The 19,964-nt window shown below is 39.1% G+C and overlaps 1 pseudogene; it reads left to right on the forward strand.

The window, feature by feature from the left end:
* The first annotated feature begins 6,299 nt into the window (after positions 1-6,299).
* On the forward strand, positions 6,300-8,307 carry LOC148997423 (general transcription factor II-I repeat domain-containing protein 2A-like; annotated as a pseudogene).
* Positions 8,308-19,964: the final 11,657 nt, after the last annotated feature.

Here is a 19,964-nt window from a genome sequence, read left to right on the forward strand (position 1 = left end):
GACGGGTAACATTACACACTGATCAAGTAAATACAGGCGTATCGATTATAAGAGTCTTCTTCTTAAAAAAAAATAGTATATGCAGCATTTGTGTTTAATGATAGAAATAATAGACTGTATATATGTTTCAGCTTAAAAATGAGTGACAGCGGTTGGACGTCCGATTATGGTTATACATCAGTAAGTATCTGTTATGGACAGAGATTATTGTGTGATGTGCATTTGGACAGATGTTTTATTGTTTTATTTTGCAGGACAGTGAGCATATACCTCTTCGGCAGAGGAGAACAGAGGAGCAGGCAATATTCGTCGTCCTCCTCTTCCTCCTTCTACTCCTCCACCTCCACCTCCACCCGACAGCCCAAATATGCCCCGCCATCTGCCACGCTGTCCACCCCCGACCCCTCCACAACCACGACAGGAGGATGGAGACGCCCCACTCCCTCCACAACAGGAGGATGGAGACGAGGTAATGGACATGCAGGTATTCAATGTGTCAAACTCCGTTGCAATTGTGTGAACTTCTCATTTGATTTTTATTTCTCTACAGTATTTAGCCGACAATGAAGAAGAGGAGGACTTATAATTTATTTTAAATAAATATTTGTAAATAGCATTATGGTCTACTCTTCTCATTTTTTGAAATATACTGTATTTCCAAATCTGTCGAGGTTTTTCAGAGATAAAAAAAATTTGATATGTATTCAAAACAACAGAATAAGCTCTAATCCCTAACTGTAAAACTGTGTGACGTGTTTTTGAGCATGTGATGAGCAGTGTTGCCAGATCTCACGAGACAAATAAGCAACCAGGCCGGTGAAAACAAGCCCAAAACAAGCGACTTTTTCTCATAGACCGTAAAAGAGCTATTTTAGAGCTTTTTTAAAGAAAAGAGCACCTCTAGGTTTCGGGAAGAGAAAAATAAACTGTGTGCATGGTTTTACAATCCGTGGGGATGGATGGTTTTAAATAGGGCTGAACGATTAATTGCATTTGCGATAAAATCGCGATATGATGAAACGCGATTTCGTAATCGCAAGAGCTGCGATTACACTGGTCACGTGACATGCGAGAGAAAAGCAGTCTGCGAGATAAAGCATCAACTTGCCACGCTACACGGTCAGGCGTTCAGAAAAGAACAGTTTATTTTTAATGTATGTGATATTGTGTTATTTATTCTCTCCTCAACAATCCTGGATCGATTCAGAGAATTTCAGAATCGAGTATGAGCTTATAGTTTTTAAACACAGATGCGTGATGATGCTGCGCATGCTTTAGAAACGAACCGGGTTCTGAATCTGCTTGCTTCTATTTTCTCGCTCTCTCTCTTCCTCACTCACACACACGACACCGCTCGAACCTTACAAAACATAGTAGCTAACGTTATTTCATAAAGTTCGGGACTGAACCGAATTACAAGGACATTCGCGGGCTTCATTGAACAGGTTATGCCGCTTTTCTTGATGTTATCCACAAGTTTCCTACGCCCCATGAGGCCTTGCGTCAAAAGTTGATGCATGTTGGTGTTCACAGACACTTGACACACAAAGATTAAAAAGGTTAAAACAAAGATTAATGATTCTATCAGGTAATCAGTGTCAGATCATATCAGATTCAGTCAGAATGACCGTATGAATGAGGGCAGCCTTTTTGCACTCTGTACAGTCTAGCCTACACCAAAGAACCAACATCAACTGTGTGTGTGTGTGTGTGTGTGTGTGTGTGTGTGTGTGTGTGTGTGTGTGTGTGTGTGTGTGTGTGTGTGTAAAATGAGAAGTCATTTATTATGAGGGTTCAGAGGGGGTGTAGAGTATGCACTTTCTTTTACTGTCTATGACTATGCACGGAACGACTTTTTTTAAGCGGAAAATTAATAATTTTTTTCTGAAATGTATTTATAGTGTCTATATAAACCACTATATATTTTATAATGACATTATAAATATACATGTAGCCTACATTAATATGTTTTAATTAGAATTGCAATTATTGTAGGCTAATATATGTAGTAGGAAATTCAGTTACTTTTGAAAGGACAATAATAAAGGGTCAGTGTACTTCATAAGACTTTAACTTTGCCAGCTATATAAAAATCTAGCATTTCCTCACGTTTTACCATTGCTTTTTAGTGACAGTCGAAATGCATGGGACAGTGACAGTGATGGTCATACAACACCCACTCCCTCCCTTCTTCTCACAGCTAGCCACGCCCATTTCAGTTGCATTTTTCAAAAAGATTGAGCTAGACTTTAGCTGAAAGGAGGGGTTCATGACCCTTTAAATGCATTTGATAATTCATACTCAAAGTAGACCTGAAATGACATGCATTAGTGCATTATTAGTTAAAAGTAGGGCTGTCAGTTTAACGCGTTATTAATGGCGTTAACGCAAACCCATTTTAACGGCGTTAATTTTTTTTTATCGTGTGATTAACGGACTTTTTGTCCTAGCAAACTTTGTAGTTTTTTCACATTCTTTTGCAACAGGACCTGGCAACAGGCATGCCTCCTGATCCATTTTGGCGTCTCGCGCTCGTCATCCACTCAAAGCAAACACACACAAAGATGATGCGAATTCTCCACCCCCTCGCCACTATCAGGACCTCGTCAGTATTTCTTTCACCCTTTTATTGATAGACAGTGTTGCATTGTGTGAGAGGTTATTTATATACGTTAGTGTGAAATTGAGCACTATTCCAATGTTATTTTCAATAATAATAATAATAAAAAACATTTGCACTAAACAAGCCAATCCACTTTTCCATGTTGATAAGAGCATTAAAATGAGAAAAAAATAATGTAACGAAAAGAAATCAAAAGACATTTAGAATAGATAAAAATGTATGAATAATCGCAAGTTAACTATGACATTAATGCGATTAATCGTGATTAAATATTTTAATTGTTTGACAGCACTAGTTAAAAGATTGCAAAATGCACCTGCATGCCATTTTTCCAGTCATGCATTTTGTCATTGAGGATTTCTGAAAAGTTGTGCAAAAATCTCGTCTCGTTCTCGTGAATCTCGTGTCCGGTCTCGTCTCGTGGGATAAGCATCTCGTGACACCCCTAGTTCTCGCACATCAGTAAAGCATAGTTGAGCTTCCTTTTACCATATTTGATGTGGGGGTTTTTTCACCTAAAGTCTTCATGTCTCTTCGGAGGACTTTCATTACACCGTTTGTCTAATTTGGATTTAGTTTAAAATATTTTTATGAACTTTGTGATCAAAAAAAGTTTTGGTAGACTGGCATAAATCTCATTATTTCATTAAAAAATATCTTAATTGGAAATGGCACAAGGATGTTTTCCTTTTAGGGTGAACTATCCCTTTAAGAATTACTGTAATATCTAAACCTGTTAATTAGAAGTGATTGTCCATTTACTTTGAGCTATATTGTATCATTATGACAACTTAAAAGTTTTGTTTTTGTGTACCATTGCAGCTAAAATCCTTGACCCAGGCCAAGAGTGTTCTACATCAAGTCACCGCAGCTTTGGCTGTTGCTGAGCAAGCCCTGAGCTTTGAACACAGGTAACAAGTGTGAAGCTGAAATTTAAATGACCGCATATGCAGAAATCTGTATGCATCTAAATACAAATAAAAACTAAATAAATATACATAAAAAAGCTCAATATTTCTTTCTTTTTATAGACACTTTTAATGTTCATATAATTTGGTAAACTAAGTGGGGGCATTAATTACAATACGAAGAATTCCTCCATAAAGTTTAACTACATTTCATTCTTTTTATTTTTAACTAATTTAAGTGACTTCCTCAGCGAATGTTGTGTTTGTTTTTCGCGGCCTTCAAACTGAAAACATGACGTCACGATAGTTCGCGCTAGAGCGCTCAGAGCCGTTGGAATGCACGTGACACGTCACTTTTAGAACTTCATTTTACGTCACAGTAGACTGGAGTATATTGAACAATGAAAGTCACTTTTTCAGTTTGTAGGTAGTAGAAGATTTGGATTATCTGTTATCAGAGTGAATTTTGTAGGTAGAAGTTTTGGATTATCTGTTATCAGGGTGACAACGTATTTATCATGGGACAGCTAAGTTCACGACCGAACACAGAGCGCGTACGCGAACCCTGTGTACTTCTCAAATACACCACCAACACGGCAGAAAACCATCCTCATCGGCTTGATGAGACTGTTGGGACTGGTGAGATTGATGGAGGGAGAGAGGAGAAAAGGAGCTGGAGGAGATGGCCCACTCTCTACTTTCGTCGTCGAGCTGCAAAATACGACCTGGCTCAGGCTGAGAAAGAGTTCCAGAATAATTCGGGATTATATCGGAGATTTGGCCAAGGTAAAGTCACGAACATGTCACCGTGATACAACTTTTCTGCCCTACAAAGGCAAAGCGCAGTAACTATACAATTGGTCAAAGAACGGGCTTTATGACATGTGTTCTGTCTTGTGAAAAAAATATCTGGGTTAAATTATGACCCGTTTCGGAGATGTATTACCACATAATTCCCATAACATGTTTGACTGGCTGGTATAAAAACTTTAAAGGCCCTTTTCTCCGTTGCTTTGTTTGCGTAGTTACTGCACTTAGCCTTTTTAGGGCGGTATTGATTAATGGATGATTCTTCGTAATAAATGAGAACTATTTGCTGTCATTATGGCATCCATTTTAAAGGAGCAGTCCGTAACTTTTGGCGCTCTAGCGGTTAATAAACAGAACTAAAACAGTCTAAAATAGTCCAAATATAAACACTTATTAGTGTACCATAGTGATTCAATTCGGGATAAGACACAAACACTGTTTGGAAAACGGGTTCATGATTGTTTTAATTTTGAACGGACAGTAGCTTTAAAGTTGCAAATCAAAAATGAAAAGAAAGATTTTGATCACGGCATGATTTGAGAGTAGTTTGATTTGATGCCATTACAAAACCAGTCAGTATGTGAGAATTTAAACTCGGCAACAAATTGATTTACATTTTTAGAGAAAGTTGAATTCAAGTGCCCCTACACTGTAAAAAATGATTTTTTTGGTGAAGTAAATCCTAGTGAAAAAACAACAAACAATGTAATTTACATGAAAAAGTTAGTTCAGGCAAGAATAAAAAATCAAAAAAACTAAGTAAATTCCATATCAGTACTTAATTCAAGCTAGTAGAAATTAAAGTGTAAAATCAACTCATTAAAATTAAGTAAAACTGACTAAATTTTTCTGATACTGGGGTTCCCATAATGCACTGGACCTTGAATAATTACTGAGGTTCATTTTCACCGTTTTCCAGCTGTAGTTACACTGTTTTATCATTGATTTTTGTTGTCAGTATTAGTAACTTGCCATTTTGTGATATTTTGAGTATTTCTTTTGCTCAAAATGACGCATTCAAACACAAAAAACGACCCATGAAATGTGTATTGTCTACCAAGTATTGAGGTCTTTGCGTTCACATGATGCTTAACATCTGATGATGTAATATAAATTACGTAGATGATCTAGAACACATACTATAAATGACAAATAAAATTCAATATTATTGTTTAAGTGAAATGTAATGCAAAGGAAATCGGTATTAATCAACCTTTTACTAGCCGAGTTAAAATTACTTATTTTCCGTAAAGTTTACTTAATTCCATATTCCATGTAAATTTAACTTAAAGATCTCTAATTAAAGCTACTGATAAATTTGTTTAGGTTTTTACTTGGCAAATCTTTGTAAATTTACTAGCATTTTCTGAGTTTTTCTGAGTTTTTGAATTTACTCCATTTTTTTTAAGTGTACATAAAGAACCACTCTAATTTTGTTCATTATTTTTGTTTGATTTAACATATAGCTCCAACTTCTGAAGTCCTCCCTGCTGCCGAGGAACAGCCAGAGGAGGAACAGCCAGAGCTGAATGTCCTGCTCAAGAGTAAGAACAAGTCATCAATCAGATTAAAAAAAAATATAACTTATAAAATAAAATGTATAGATATAATTTAATTTCATACTAACCGTGATTGTTTCTTTTAATAGGCCCCATTTGTGAGTTTTATGAAATTGGCCAGAAGCTGGGCGAAGGAGGATTTGGCTCGGTCTACGAAGGAACTCGACGCGTGGATGGACTTAAGGTTTCTTTTTATTCCTTTTTCTACATATCTGTTCAGGATTTATGTTTGCTATGATATGACTAATTTCTGTGCACACACTAATTCATACATGGGCAACATACGGCCCGGGGGCCGGATCCGGCCCACATAGTGCTTTAATCCGGCCCCCGCGATGCACTCGCAATTTTGATGAAACACCTTAAAAAAAAAACAAAAAAAAACACAGTCTTTATCTGAACTGCGATCCTGCTATTAAAAACAATCCAACAGATGTCGCTGTGCGAATACAATTTGCGACTTAACTTGTCTTCTTCCCTCCTCAAAGTATCTAATTCTAAACGGCCAGGACATAAACAATTTGTCAAAATGAGTGGAGTAAAAAAGAGAAAAGTGGACTCTGAATGTCGAGCATTCAATAAAGAATGGACGTCAAAATATTTCGTCACGACCGTCGGCTCAAAGGTTATTTGTCTGATATGTCAAGAGAGCATCGCTGTCTTTAAAGAATATAATATTAGCAGGCACTTCAATGCTAAACATGCTAATTATGCCGTGAATTTCTCCGCAAAGGAGAGAGAAGAAAAAGCCACGAGATTGTCCTCCAACTTAACTGCCAGGCAGAATATTTTTACCAAGCAGTCTAATGTACAGGAGTCAGCAACAAAAGTGAGCTATATGTTGTCCCACAAAATCGCTAAACACAGCAAACCATTTTCGGATGGTGAGTTTGTAAAAGACTGTATGGTAGAGGCAGCTAGCGTGCTGTGCCCTGACAACAAAAGTCAGTTTGAAAATGTGAGCCTGTCTCGCCGCACAGTTACTCGTCGCATCGAGGTAATTGATGATGAGCTGACATCAGCATTGCTAAATAGGGCCACTGATTTCACATACTTTTCACTGGCCCTGGATGAGAGCACTGATATTAAAGACACTGCCCAGCTGCTTATATTCATCAGAGGTATTACGGACAAATTTGAAATAGTGGAGGAGTTAATTTTCAGACCTCTATGATACGGTGTCAGGATGCATGCAGAGAATGAACCTACCGTGGGCGAAGTTACTGAACATGACCACTGATGGCTGTCCAAACCTCACCGGGAAGAACACTGGGCTATTGCGTAGGATACAGGACAGGGTGAGAGAGGATGACCCAAGCTCAACTCTGATTTTCTTGCACTGCATCATCCATCAGGAGGCCTTGTCTAAGTCGGTGTTAAAGCTTGATCACGTCACCAAAACTGTGGTGAAACTTGTCAATTTCATCAGGGCACGGGCGCTTAACCACCGCCAGTTTATCCAGTTGTTGGAGGAGAGTGAGGCAGAACACACTGATGTCCCATACCACTCAAACGTCCGCTGGCTGAGCCTGGGCACCGTGCTACGCCGTGTGTGGGACCTGAGAAGTCAGATAGAGGTGTTTCTGGAAAATGCCGGGAAGGCTGGTGACTTTCCAGAACTTAAAGATTCCAATTGGATGTTTGACTTTGCCTTTTCTGTGGATTTAATGGGCCATCTGAATGACCTCAATAGGAAGCTGCAGGGGAAGGATGTGTTCGTGCACAAACTGTATTCCTACGTGTGAGCATTCAAAGAAAAGCTGACTCTGTTTTCCCGGCAAATGACAAACAAGAGCTTTACACATTTCCCAACTCTTGCCACAATGAAGGATGTGCCATCCCGACTCACTGTCAAATACACCACTACACTCGAGGATCTGCACACTGAGTTCAACAGGCGTTTCTCTGATTTCGGTAAAATAGAAAAAGAGATGGAGCTGGTGTCCGGCCCCTTTTCCTTTGACAGCGACCAAGCGCCTCCGGACGCTCAGCTTGAGTTGATTGACATGCAGTGCGATCCCTCTCTCAAGGAGAAATTCACCTCGTCATCATTGGACAGGTTTTATGGTGCATTGAGTGAGGGCAAGTTTCCTAACATGCGGAGGCATGCGCAAAGGATGCTAGTTTTATTCGGGTCCACGTATGTATGCGAGCAGACTCTCTCTGTAATGAACTTTAACAAGTCACGCTACAGATCACGACTAACCGATGCACACCTGTCGTCCGTGTTGCGCATCTCTACGTCGAACACGACCCCAGATTTCGATGAGTTAGTAAAGAAAGGCGACCGCCTCAATTGTTCACATTGAGTTACAGAACACCGACAAAACGCTCTTCATGGTCATTTCAGTTGCATAGGATGAAATACATTTTTCTAAAGTAGCCTATGTTTGGCTAGTTCCATCAAGTTACCCTTGATTGGTGTTATTTTTAAAACATTTTTCAGTTTCATGTTGCCATTTCTTATGCATGTCCCGCGTAGATGGTTATGATACAGCTAAATTAAATTTAAATTTTGTGGGATGCATAGGCCTATTTCAATGTTGTCCTTTATATCGTTCAAGCAAACATATGTTTGAAGTTAATCTGCACTTACTTAAATTGTGTTCTATTTTATAAAAGATTTGAACAAAATATGTGAAAGAAATTACAAAAAATGAATAATCACAAATGAAATCAGCTGAAAATGTTTTTTATTCAGTGATGAAGTTCTCCCTCTGGTGGTATATAGCCTCAATAAAATTTGATAATTCCGAGCCAGATTGCCTGAAGTCTGTATCAGTATGCTAATAAATTTGCACAAACATATATTTGCAGTTTTGTTAATAGTTTTCTATCTTGAATAGCTACAGCTGGTATTAATGACAGTTGAACAATATGGGTAGTGTAGGAAATTAATGCTTGAAAGTAAATCCAGATAGTAGCTGTAAATAACTGTAGAGACATATTCGTATACAAAAACTGTATACTTGCATTGAATTAATTTGTATTAATTAAATCATTTAACTATGTTCAATTGCAATTGTCCAAAGGGTGGCCCTCGGGTTACTTTGACAAAGTAACTGTGGCCCTCAGACTAAAACTGTTGCCCACCCCTGTTCTATTGTATAAATTACTTAATTTCAATTTCTCACCTGAGTTGGTCAATCTTATCAAATCTTATCTTTCATGTCGATCTCAATATGTTAAAATTGGTAACTATAAATCGAACCCCCTATGTCTTTCAACTGGGGTCCCGCAGGGCTCCATACTAGGTCCTACCCTTTTTAGCTTATACATTAATGATCTACCCTCTGCATGTGAAAATTGTGATATTTTAATGTACGCCGATGATACAGTTATTTTTACTCATGGTAAAACTGCTACAGAGGTTGCAATCAAGCTAACAGATGTATTAGTGAAGGTCACATCTTGGCTTAACCAATGTTGTTTGCAACTGAATGTTTCAAAAACAGTTTGTATGTTTTTTTCCAAAGGTTCCCACATAGATGCAGAACAAGACATTTCTATTTCTGGACATAGATTAAAAGTTGTCTCAGAATATAAGTACTTAGGACTACACTTGGACTCAAACCTTACCTTCAAAACCCATATAAAGAGGGTCTGTAATAAAGTAAAGTTCAGTTTGGTTAATTTCAGGTATATCAGGACCCTCCTATCAACTGAGGCAGCTAAGGTATACTTCCACTCATTAATTCTCTCCCACATAAACTACTGTTTGATAAGTTGGTCCAACGCACACGCTACAGCCTTAAAACCATTAAAGTCATTATACAAACAATCACTTAAAATTCTAGATAAAAAGCCATTTCGTCATCACCATTGCCATATCCTACAGAAGTATAAATTGCTTAGTTGGGATAACCTAATAAAATACAGAAATGTCTGCTTAGTTTATAAGATCATGCACTGCTTAGCTCCTCCTCCTTTATTTGGCCTTATCACTTTAAAATCAAATACAAACAGAGTTACAAGAGGTGCAGCTAGGAGAGACTGTATAATCCCACTTAAAAAAACAGCGTTCAGTCAGGCTGTCTTTTCATTTACTGCTTCGCATGAATGGAACTCAATACCCCCACTAATTAGAGAGTCTACATCTTATTACTCATTTAAGATTAATGTTAAGAAATGGCTTATTGAAAATCAACACTGTCAACATTGATGCGGGTCCAATTCATCAACAATAATTGTATCGTTTATTAACATCTAATTATATTTTATATCTCATGTTTATTTGATTATTTGTGATTTTAACACAGTCTATTCTTTTTACTTTTTGTTTATTGTATATTGAACTGTATTGCATTGTTATTATTTATTATCTTAGGATGCCTAGTAACATCTGGCAAGGGGACTGCCGATGAAAACTAGCCTGTGGCTAACTCGGGTGCACTTACATTTGTTGTGAATGTTGATTAGTGTACATTGTCCCTTTTCAAATAAACAAATAAATAAAAGTGTCAATGTCAATGCCGTCTTGCCCGAGAGCTGCATGGACTCACAAAACGGATCTGAAAAGTTGCGATAAATAGTGTGGGCATCATTTTAGATCAGATTCCAATCGGATACAAAGATATTTTGGCAGTGTGAATGTAGTCATAGTTAATACGTTAGCATTTTAGCCATAGTCAAAGCTTCGTTTAACTTACACATGTGATGTGGCTGATGAGCTGATGCTGTGCCTCTCTCACCACAAACGCCTTCTTTCATCAGTTTTTTACACTCTTCTCTTTAACTTTTGACAGTCTATAGAACTCGAAAGGTATTTTCCCGATGCAACCGATAGGTACAGACCAAAAATCGACAATTTTTCAGCAGAAATAATCAGCCAAATATGCGAGCCCGTTCAGTTCAATGGCATTGTTTATGTTCTGTGCCTCCAAAATGGCCGACTTCCGGATTGAAATATACACGACGAGTCGTGAAAACCTATTGGGTCACATCGTTCACAAAATGGCGGACGGAGTCCTCAATTCATTTTCATATTAAGAGCCATCTCACTCAGCAACAGACAATGACCCAGCTTTCAGCATTATACCCACACATTCCCACATCATTCCTCTGTTAAAATTTACATAAGTATAATAAACATTTTCTTACAGGATCAAGATGTGTATACTTTCTAGGACAATGTTTGTTGCTGTTTGTCTGTGCTGTCTGAATTGGCCTTAATCCAGCTAACATTTTGTTCAACTTTATTTTCTTCCACAGTTATATTTCATAAACATAATGATCATGACAACTAAATATTTTTGTTATGGTTATTAATATTAAAGAATGAAGAAAGAAAGACTTTGAAATATTTTTATGTTATTTATTGCTACATTAAAACCATCCTTGATTTAACCAGCCGAGTCATTTCCAGAAGTGGTCCAGATCATACAAACATGAACGGGTTAGCAAACATGAATCAACCCAGTGCTTATAGCCGTAAAAAAATGCATGTGCCAGAGCGAGCTGCCAGCCTGGTTATCAGTTACGGTGAACATGAATCGGCCCAGTGCTTTACAGCCGGAAAGAAAATGCATGTGCCAGCGCGAGCTGCAGGCCAGAATCGGCCCGTTAACACACGCCGATGCCGAGTCTAAGCCGCAGGCGCCGCGAGGCAGCCGAGCTCGGGCCGATTATACATGCTGGCTGGGCAGCTATTTTGCCCCAAATCCTCTTAAAATGTCTTTAATTAGGGGCCAAGCACCGAAGGTGTGGATGCACCTATTGAAATCGTTTTCGTTTTAATTATTATTCCTCTTCTTCATCCAAAAAAATCACAATAATCTTTGTCCTTTGTTACTATTGATATGAAACAAAGTCTCAAATTTCAAATTACGTCCATTTTCTTTAGAAATTCAAAAACATAAGTAACGTTTTGGCGCTGTGGCGTGAGATCGCTCTGGCGCAGCTCAAGAGAAGCAGCAGCACTGATATCTCTCTTCCGGCTTAATAATACCAGTTACAGCGTGAAATAAACATGAATGAGCATCTGAAACTGTGTCCACCTCAAAGAGCATGCACAGAGAAGTCCAAATTAAACATGATTTAATGACTCGTGAATGTAAGTACACACTGATGGCCTAAGACACGAAACGAGCGGTTTGTGTGAGAAAACGAACAGTATTTATATCGTTTTTACCTCTTGCACACTGAGTCCGATTGAACCGATTATCAGATCGAACTGATCGATATATCTAAATATCTTTAGTGTAACCCTGCGTCTGATCCCTTGGCTGAAGCAACTCAGAACAGGTCTTCAAGTGTACAATTTTGTGGACATCCTGGAAGAGCATTTAGGATTGTGCCAACATTTCTTTGTCCCCAGTGCAGTGGGTGATAACAATGAGGAATCACTCATAGGTATAACATTAACCCTTTGACGCGTACGATCACACCGGTGTGATCAGTCTTGGCTGGTCCCTGGAGCGTACGATCACACCGGTGTGATCAGTCTTGGCTGGTCCCTGGAGCGTACGATCACACCGGTGTGATCAGTCTTGGCTGGTCCCTGGAGCGTACGATCACACCGGTGTGATTAGAACGTTCAGTGAGTCACGCGATCAACTGCTAAATTCAAAATTTCAAATCTGCTTTGGCGCTTTGACTGGCACTGAGGCAGAGACAGACATGCTCAGTGCTCATCATTTATTGAAAATGTTCAGTGTATTTTAGATTTCATACACTTTAAATGACAATACACAACAACAAAAATACTAGTAAAAACTAAACAGTTTGTTATTGCGTGCACACTAATATCTTTACCAGCTTTATCACCTTTTTATAATAACCTAAACATTATGTAATATTTAATTCGAGTCAAATCAAACACATTGTGTAGATAAAACGTCCGTTTCACACCCCAAGCGTCAGCAGCACTTTCGGCGTGCATGTTAATCAGTGAGTGCATTCATACCGGGTCGGGAGCAGGAGCAACGCGTGAGCGTCGAGCAGGTGCGTTGTGTGAGCGTCGAGCAGGAGCGTCGCGTGAGGAGAAGTGAAAGCGGGGGTTACCGTCATATATTCCGGGAGACATGGATGATCGTGCATGTTGTATATCCAGCAGGCTCTAAGTCGAGCTCCATCAGTGTTAAGCATTGTAAACAAATAATGGCGACGCCCGTCCGTGATAACCATGGTGATAACTTACCGATTAATTATTATCTTTTTTTATTTTTAAGTATTAAAACCACATTAGGAGTTCCCTTGCATATATTTAACAATGTAGTTAACAATTGTGTAAATATTTTGTATAAAAAAATAAAAGAGATTGTAACGGTCATGCATTGCGAGTCTTTAGGCTTGTTTGAGATGCGCCTCGCCTCGCCTGCAATGTAGTCGAGAGTAGGCGGCTGCAGTGAGGGGAGGAGTGAAAAAAGCGCAATAAAGCCGGACAGATCTCGGTTCTCGCAGTGAATCAGACACCTGTGAGATCAAAGGCGGATATCGCGGGATTAACGGGATTCACGCTCGTGCACGTGTTGCTAATAAACTGTTGCTTTTATATAAAAATAAATATAAATATAGCTGCAAGCAGCCATTACCGGGGCCAAGCGCAAGAAGCGGCAACATATGCCAAAATGGCAAGGAGTGGCAGACCAACTGCAGCAAGGAGCAATTAAGGGCATTTTGAGAGAACTTTGGGCAAATGGCTAAAAAAATCACATAAACATTAACTTATAAGATGATTTAATGGGTTATCACTTTCGAACAATAGGTGGCGCAGTTACGAAATAGATGTGATGTGGTCAGAGGGAGGTGACAATGACACATGCAAAGTTTGGTGTCAAAATGTGAAGGCATTGCAGAGATAAAGCCTAAATAGTAATTTTGGCAGCATGCCTAAACTTTGATGCTGTGGTATACGAAAACGGTTTTGTCTATCATCGTGCAATTCATAACTTTTAGTCGGCACGGTCTGAAGATGATACGATTCAATTTTCGTGAAAATCGGACAAACGGTCTAGGACAGTCATTCCCAAAGTCGGGGTCCCGACCCACACGTGGGTCGCGGGAGATTTTGTCTGGGTCGCCAAGTCGAGCACTATTTTTCAGTGTGTTGTAGGCTACTCTCGATATATATGGGCTATTCAATTGGCGGTCCGCGGGCCAAGTGCGGCCCGCCAATCATCTCCATACGGCCGAGGGCACCCCAACCTCCCTCTCCTCCTATTTTCTGGTGGTGCCGCGCGGCTAAATTTGGTTAGATATGCGCGTGGACGCAGTGGCGCGTGCAGCTGGATGACTATACGCACTGTGTGTGTACCATGAGCACTCCGACTGACCTGAGAGAAAAGTTTACAGTCCGAATATTTCAGCAGTTTTTATGTGTGTCCCGTATTTCTGTCGACTGAACCAGCGATAATAATCATTCGTTGGTTTGATTATTTCCTTTCCATGAATTGGCCATTGGCCAAACGCGCGTGCATAACGGTCTGAAACGATTCGGATTTTTTTTCACCTGAAGCGGTTTCTCGGTAAGTAACAACAAATAGAGAACAAAATAGCGCTGGTTTCAGTCTTTTCACTAGTTTACTTTGAACTAGGCAGCACGGCCCAGTGGATAACGGAACGCAAAGCTTAAAGGAGTTGCGTTTACTCCCGGTCCCGGACACTATTATTAAACAACGTTGCGCGACATCCTTTAAGAAGCGTCGGACACGTACTCCTCTCTCTTACAAACCACACATCACTCAATGATTTTAACTAGTTTTAAATCGGATGAAACAGTCTTAACATTCCCAACACTACTGATGAGAAAAATAGAAGAAACATGAATAAAGTTAGAAGACTAAATGCCCTAATCACCCCCTTACAAACATTTACCATGTAATAGCCTGAATGTAATAATTTACCATGGTTTGGGCATAAATGTGGAATATTTATATTGAATGCTATGTTATAGTCATTTATATTGCCTTAGATTTATTAGGGGGGTAGAGGAATATGTATTTAATCGTGTGTGTAGTTTTTTTTTTTTGTGCCTGTTTAGGCATTTTTATGCAGTGGTAGTGAGCCATGCATGGTTACAAAGTCTCAGTGTCAGAATATTTTAATTTAAGCCTATAATAATTATTATAGTAAATTATGTACACTGTAACTATGAGAATATGAAAACAATGAGATGCCCTGTCAACTTTTCCTTTCTCATTTCACCTCTGCATATTGTCAACAACAGGTTAAACAAAAAAGTGCTTTGTCAAATATCTGTATCTCTTTTAAATAGTTAACTGGAAGCTTAAAAAATGACCTTAAAAAATGGTCATACATATTTTGTTAATGCATAAATTCTCTTCGTGATATATGAACTATATGGGCCTAATGTTTTTTGGGTCACAAGGATTTATCGACTTTAAAATGTGGGTCGCCAGAAAAAAAGTTTGGGAAACACTGGTCTAGGAGGAGTTCGAAAAAGAAGGTTTTTCAAAGAAATAAAGATGGCGAACAGGAAGTTTGTCTGATTATGGAAAACCTGATATCTATGTTTTCAGCATAACCCAACGAATCTATTAAGATCAGTTTCATTGCAATAAGCAATATATTCAAAAGTAATTAGCGTTCTCAGAAATTAATTATAACTTTTGACCAACAGGTGGCGCTGTCTCAATCTTTTGAGTACCTTCAGGGCATGCTGCTTATGGCACACACTGAGTTTTGTAATATTACACTAATGCATTTGTTTAGTATAGCATTTTATTTCACAAAACTCTATTGAAGTCAATGGGAATTTCACGTTTTGTTCTATTATACCGCCACCAAGAGGCTCAGTCCCACAATTTTTTTTATGTGTCCTCAGAGTGACCCCATACATATGTGTGTCAATTTTGGTGCAAATATCTCAATTCACTTCCGAGTTATAAACATTTATATGAAAAAACACGTAAAAAATGACTGACACATGACTTTGTTTGAATTTTACTACCCCTTACTATCAATATTTTCACATTTGGGCATTAGCGTATAGTTAACAAGCTATGATTCCGTGTTTTTGGCGGTGGTTTCGTCTCGATCGGAACAGCGGTTTTGAAGATATCGCCAAGTGTTTTTTTCGCGCTAAATCGCTACGCTACACCAACCGTAACACGAAACCCAGCATGTTTAGTATCGTTGGACTCGGCAACGATTCAGGAACTCAAAAAATGACTCCCGTGAAAATAAGTGTACCACACCCAAAGTTATAAGCGTTTGAAAAAAAAAATTCACCACTAGGTGGCGCTGTTTCGAAACTTCTCAGGCTTCTTCAGGGCATCGTACTGATGACCCATACCGAGTTTCGTAACAATTCGTTCATGCGTTCAAAAAATACAGCATTTTAGCACATAATTCAAAATGGCCGACAGCCAAAATGGCCGATCTGGGAAAATTGGATATCAGTCGACTCGGCATGATGCCCTGAATCTAACGAGATGAAGTTTATGATTTTTGGACAAACCATTCAGAAGTTACGAGCAAAAATAGCCATTTTTCATATCTCCGGACCACTAGGTGGCGCTGCGCCGAAACGCTGCATGTAGCCTCAGGTCATGCTTGTGATGACATGTACCAAGTTTGGTCTGAATAGGATGAAGCGTTGCGGAGATACAACCTCACGTCTGTTTTTGCAAGCGCTACGTAAAATTAGTTTGCGCGCTTATCGAAAACGGTTATTCGAATCATCTTGAATTCCATAACTTTTTGTCAGCACTGCCTGGAGATGATCCGGTGCGATTTTGGTGAAAATCGGACAAACCGTCTAGGACGAGTTCGCAAAAGTAGGTTTTTTAGAAAATTCAAAATGGCGGCCGTTTTTTTATGACGGAAAATGACGTCATAGGGTGCGATCGAATCGCCATGAGCTCAGGAACAAGAGGAAAAAAGAATTTTGTTGATAGGCCTTACGGTTCAAAAGTTATTAGCATAATAAAAGTGAAACTTTGGACAGTTGGTGGCGCTAGAGGGAATGCGTTAGAGACACCAAAATTGGTGTATTTAATGCTGGGACTGTCCTCTATCAGAATGTCAAACCAAAACAACTTTCCCGCAAACCGGTCTATGGGCTGCCATAGACGCCCAGTCGGAAGAAGAATAATAATAATAAATATAGCTGCAAGCAGCCATTACCGGGGCCAAGCGCAAGAAGCGGCAACATATGCCAAAATGGCAAGGAGTGGCAGACCAACTGCAGCAAGGAGCAATTAAGGGCATTTTGAGAGAACGTTGGGCAAATGGCTAAGAAAATCACATAAACATTAACTTATAAGATGATTTAATGGATTATCACTTTCGAACAATAGGTGGCGCAGTTACGAAATAGATGTGATGTGGTCAGAGTGAGGTGACAATGACACATGCAAAGTTTGGTGTCAAAATGTGAAGGCATGCAGAGATAAAGCCTAAATAGTAATTTTGGCAGCATGCCTAAATTTCGATGCTGTGGTATACGAAAACGGTTTTGTCTATCATCATGCAATTCATACCTTTTAGTCGGCACGGTCTGGAGATGATACGATTCAATTTTCGTGAAAATCGGACAAACGGTCTAGGAGGAGTTCGAAAAAGAAGGTTTTTCAAAGAAATAAAGATGGCGGACAGGAAGTTTGGCTGATTATGCAAAACCTGATATCTATGTTTTCGGCATAACCCAAGGAATCTATTAAGATAAGTTTCATTGCAATAGGCAAATTTATTCAAAAGTTATTAGCGTTCTCAGAAATTAATTATAACTTTTGACCAACAGGTGGCGCTGTCTCAAAATCTTTTGAGTACCTTCAGGGCATGCTGCTTATGGCACACACTGAGTTTTGTAATATTACACCAATGCATTTGTTTAGTATAGCATTGTATTTCACAAAACTGTATTGAAGTCAATGGGAATTTCACGTTTTGTTCTATTATAGCGCCACCAAGAGGCTCAGTCCCACAATTTTTTTTATGTGTCCTCAGAGTGACCCCATACATATGTGTGTCGATTTTGGTGCAAATATCTCAATTCACTTCCGAGTTATAAACATTTATATGAAAAAACACGTAAAAAATGACTGACACATGACTTTGTTTGAATTTTACTACCCCTTACTATCAATATTTTCGCATTTGGGCATTAGCGTATAGTTAACAAGCTATGATTCCGTGTTTCTGGCGGTGGTTTCGTCTCGATCGGAACAGCGGTTTTGAAGATATCGCCAAGTGTTTTTTTCGCGCTAAATCGCTATGCTACAAAAACCGTAACACGAAACCCAGCATGTTTAGTATCGTTGGACTCGGCAACGATTCAGGAACTCAAAAACATGACTCCCGTGAAAATAAGTGTACCACACCCAAAGCTATAAGCGTTTGAAAAAAAAAATTCACCACTAGGTGGCGCTGTTTCGAAACTTCTCAGGCTCCTTCAGGGCATTGTACTGATGACCCATACCGAGTTTCGTAACAATTCGTTCATGCGTTCAAAAAATACAGCATTTTAGCACATAATTCAAAATGGCCGACAGCCAAAATGGCCGATCTGGGAAAATTGCATATCAGTCGACTCGGCATGATGCCCTGAATCTAACGAGATGAAGTTTATGATTTTTGGACAAACCGTTCAGAAGTTACGAGCAAAAATAGCCATTTTTCATATCTCCGGACCACTAGGTGGCGCTGCGCCGAAACGCTGCATGTAGCCTCAGGTCATGCTTGTGATAACATGTACCAAGTTTGGTCTGAATAGGATTAAGCGTTGCCGAGATACAGCCTCACGTCTGTTTTTGCAAGCGCTACGTAAAATTAGTTTGCGCGTTTATCGAAAACGGTTCTTCGAATCATCTTGAATTCCATAACTTTTTGTCAGCACTGCCTGGAGATGATCCGGTGCGATTTTGGTGAAAATCGGACAAACCGTCTAGGACGAGTTCGCAAAAGTAGGTTTTTTGGAAAATTCAAAATGGCGGCCGTTTTTTTATGACGGAAAATGACGTCATAGGGTGCGATCGAATCGGCATGAGCTCAGGAACAAGAAGAAAAAAGAATTTTGTTGATAGGCCTTACGGTTCAAAAGTTATTAGCATAATAAAAGTGCAACTTTGGACAGTTGGTGGCGCTAGAGGGAATGAGTTAGAGACACCAAAATTGGTGTATTTAAAGTTGGGACTGTCCTCTATCAGAATGTCAAACCAAAACAACTTTCCCGCAAACCGGTCTATGGGCTGTCATAGACGCCCAGTCGGAAGAAGAATAATAATAATAATAATAATAATAATAATAAGAACCGGCACAGATACAATAGGTGCCTCCGCACCTTCGGTGCTTGGCCCCTAAATATAGCTGCAAGCAGCCATTACCGGGGCCAAGCGCAAAAAGCGGCAACATATGCCAAAATGGCAAGGAGTGGCAGACCAACTGCAGCAAGGAGCAATTAAGGGCATTTTGAGAGAACTTTGGGCAAATGGCTAAGAAAATCACATAAACATTAACTTATAAGATGATTTAATGGGTTATCACTTTCGAACAATAGGTGGCGCAGTTACGAAATAGATGTGATGTGGTCAGAGTGAGGTGACAATGACACATGCAAAGTTTGGTGTCAAAATGTGAAGGCATTGCAGAGATAAAGCCTGAATAGTAATTTTGGCAGCATGCCTAAACTTTGATGCTGTGGTATACAAAAATGGTTTTGTCTATCATCGTGCAATTCATAACTTTTAGTCGGCAAGGTCTGGAGATGATACAATTCAATTTTCGTGAAAATCGGACAAACGGTCTAGGAGGAGTTCGAAAAAGAAGGTTTTTCAAAGAAATAAAGATGGCGAACAGGAAGTTTGTCTGATTATGGAAAACCTGATATCTATGTTTTCGGCATAACAGAAGGAATCTATTAAGATCAGTTTCATTGCAATAGGCAAATTTATTCAAAAGTTATTAGCGTTCTCAGAAATTAATTATAACTTTTGACCAACAGGTGGCGCTGTCTCAAAATCTTTTGAGTACCTTCAGGGCATGCTGCTTATGGCACACACTGAGTTTTGTAATATTACACCAATGCATTTGTTTAGTATAGCATTTTAATTCACAAAACTCTATTGAAGTCAATGGGAATTTCACGTTTTGTTCTATTATAGC

The sequence above is a fragment of the Pimephales promelas genome, chromosome 2 (genome assembly GCF_988280905.1).
Source record: "Pimephales promelas chromosome 2, fPimPro1.hap1.1, whole genome shotgun sequence".
NCBI classification, from domain to species: Eukaryota; Metazoa; Chordata; class Actinopteri; order Cypriniformes; family Leuciscidae; genus Pimephales; species Pimephales promelas.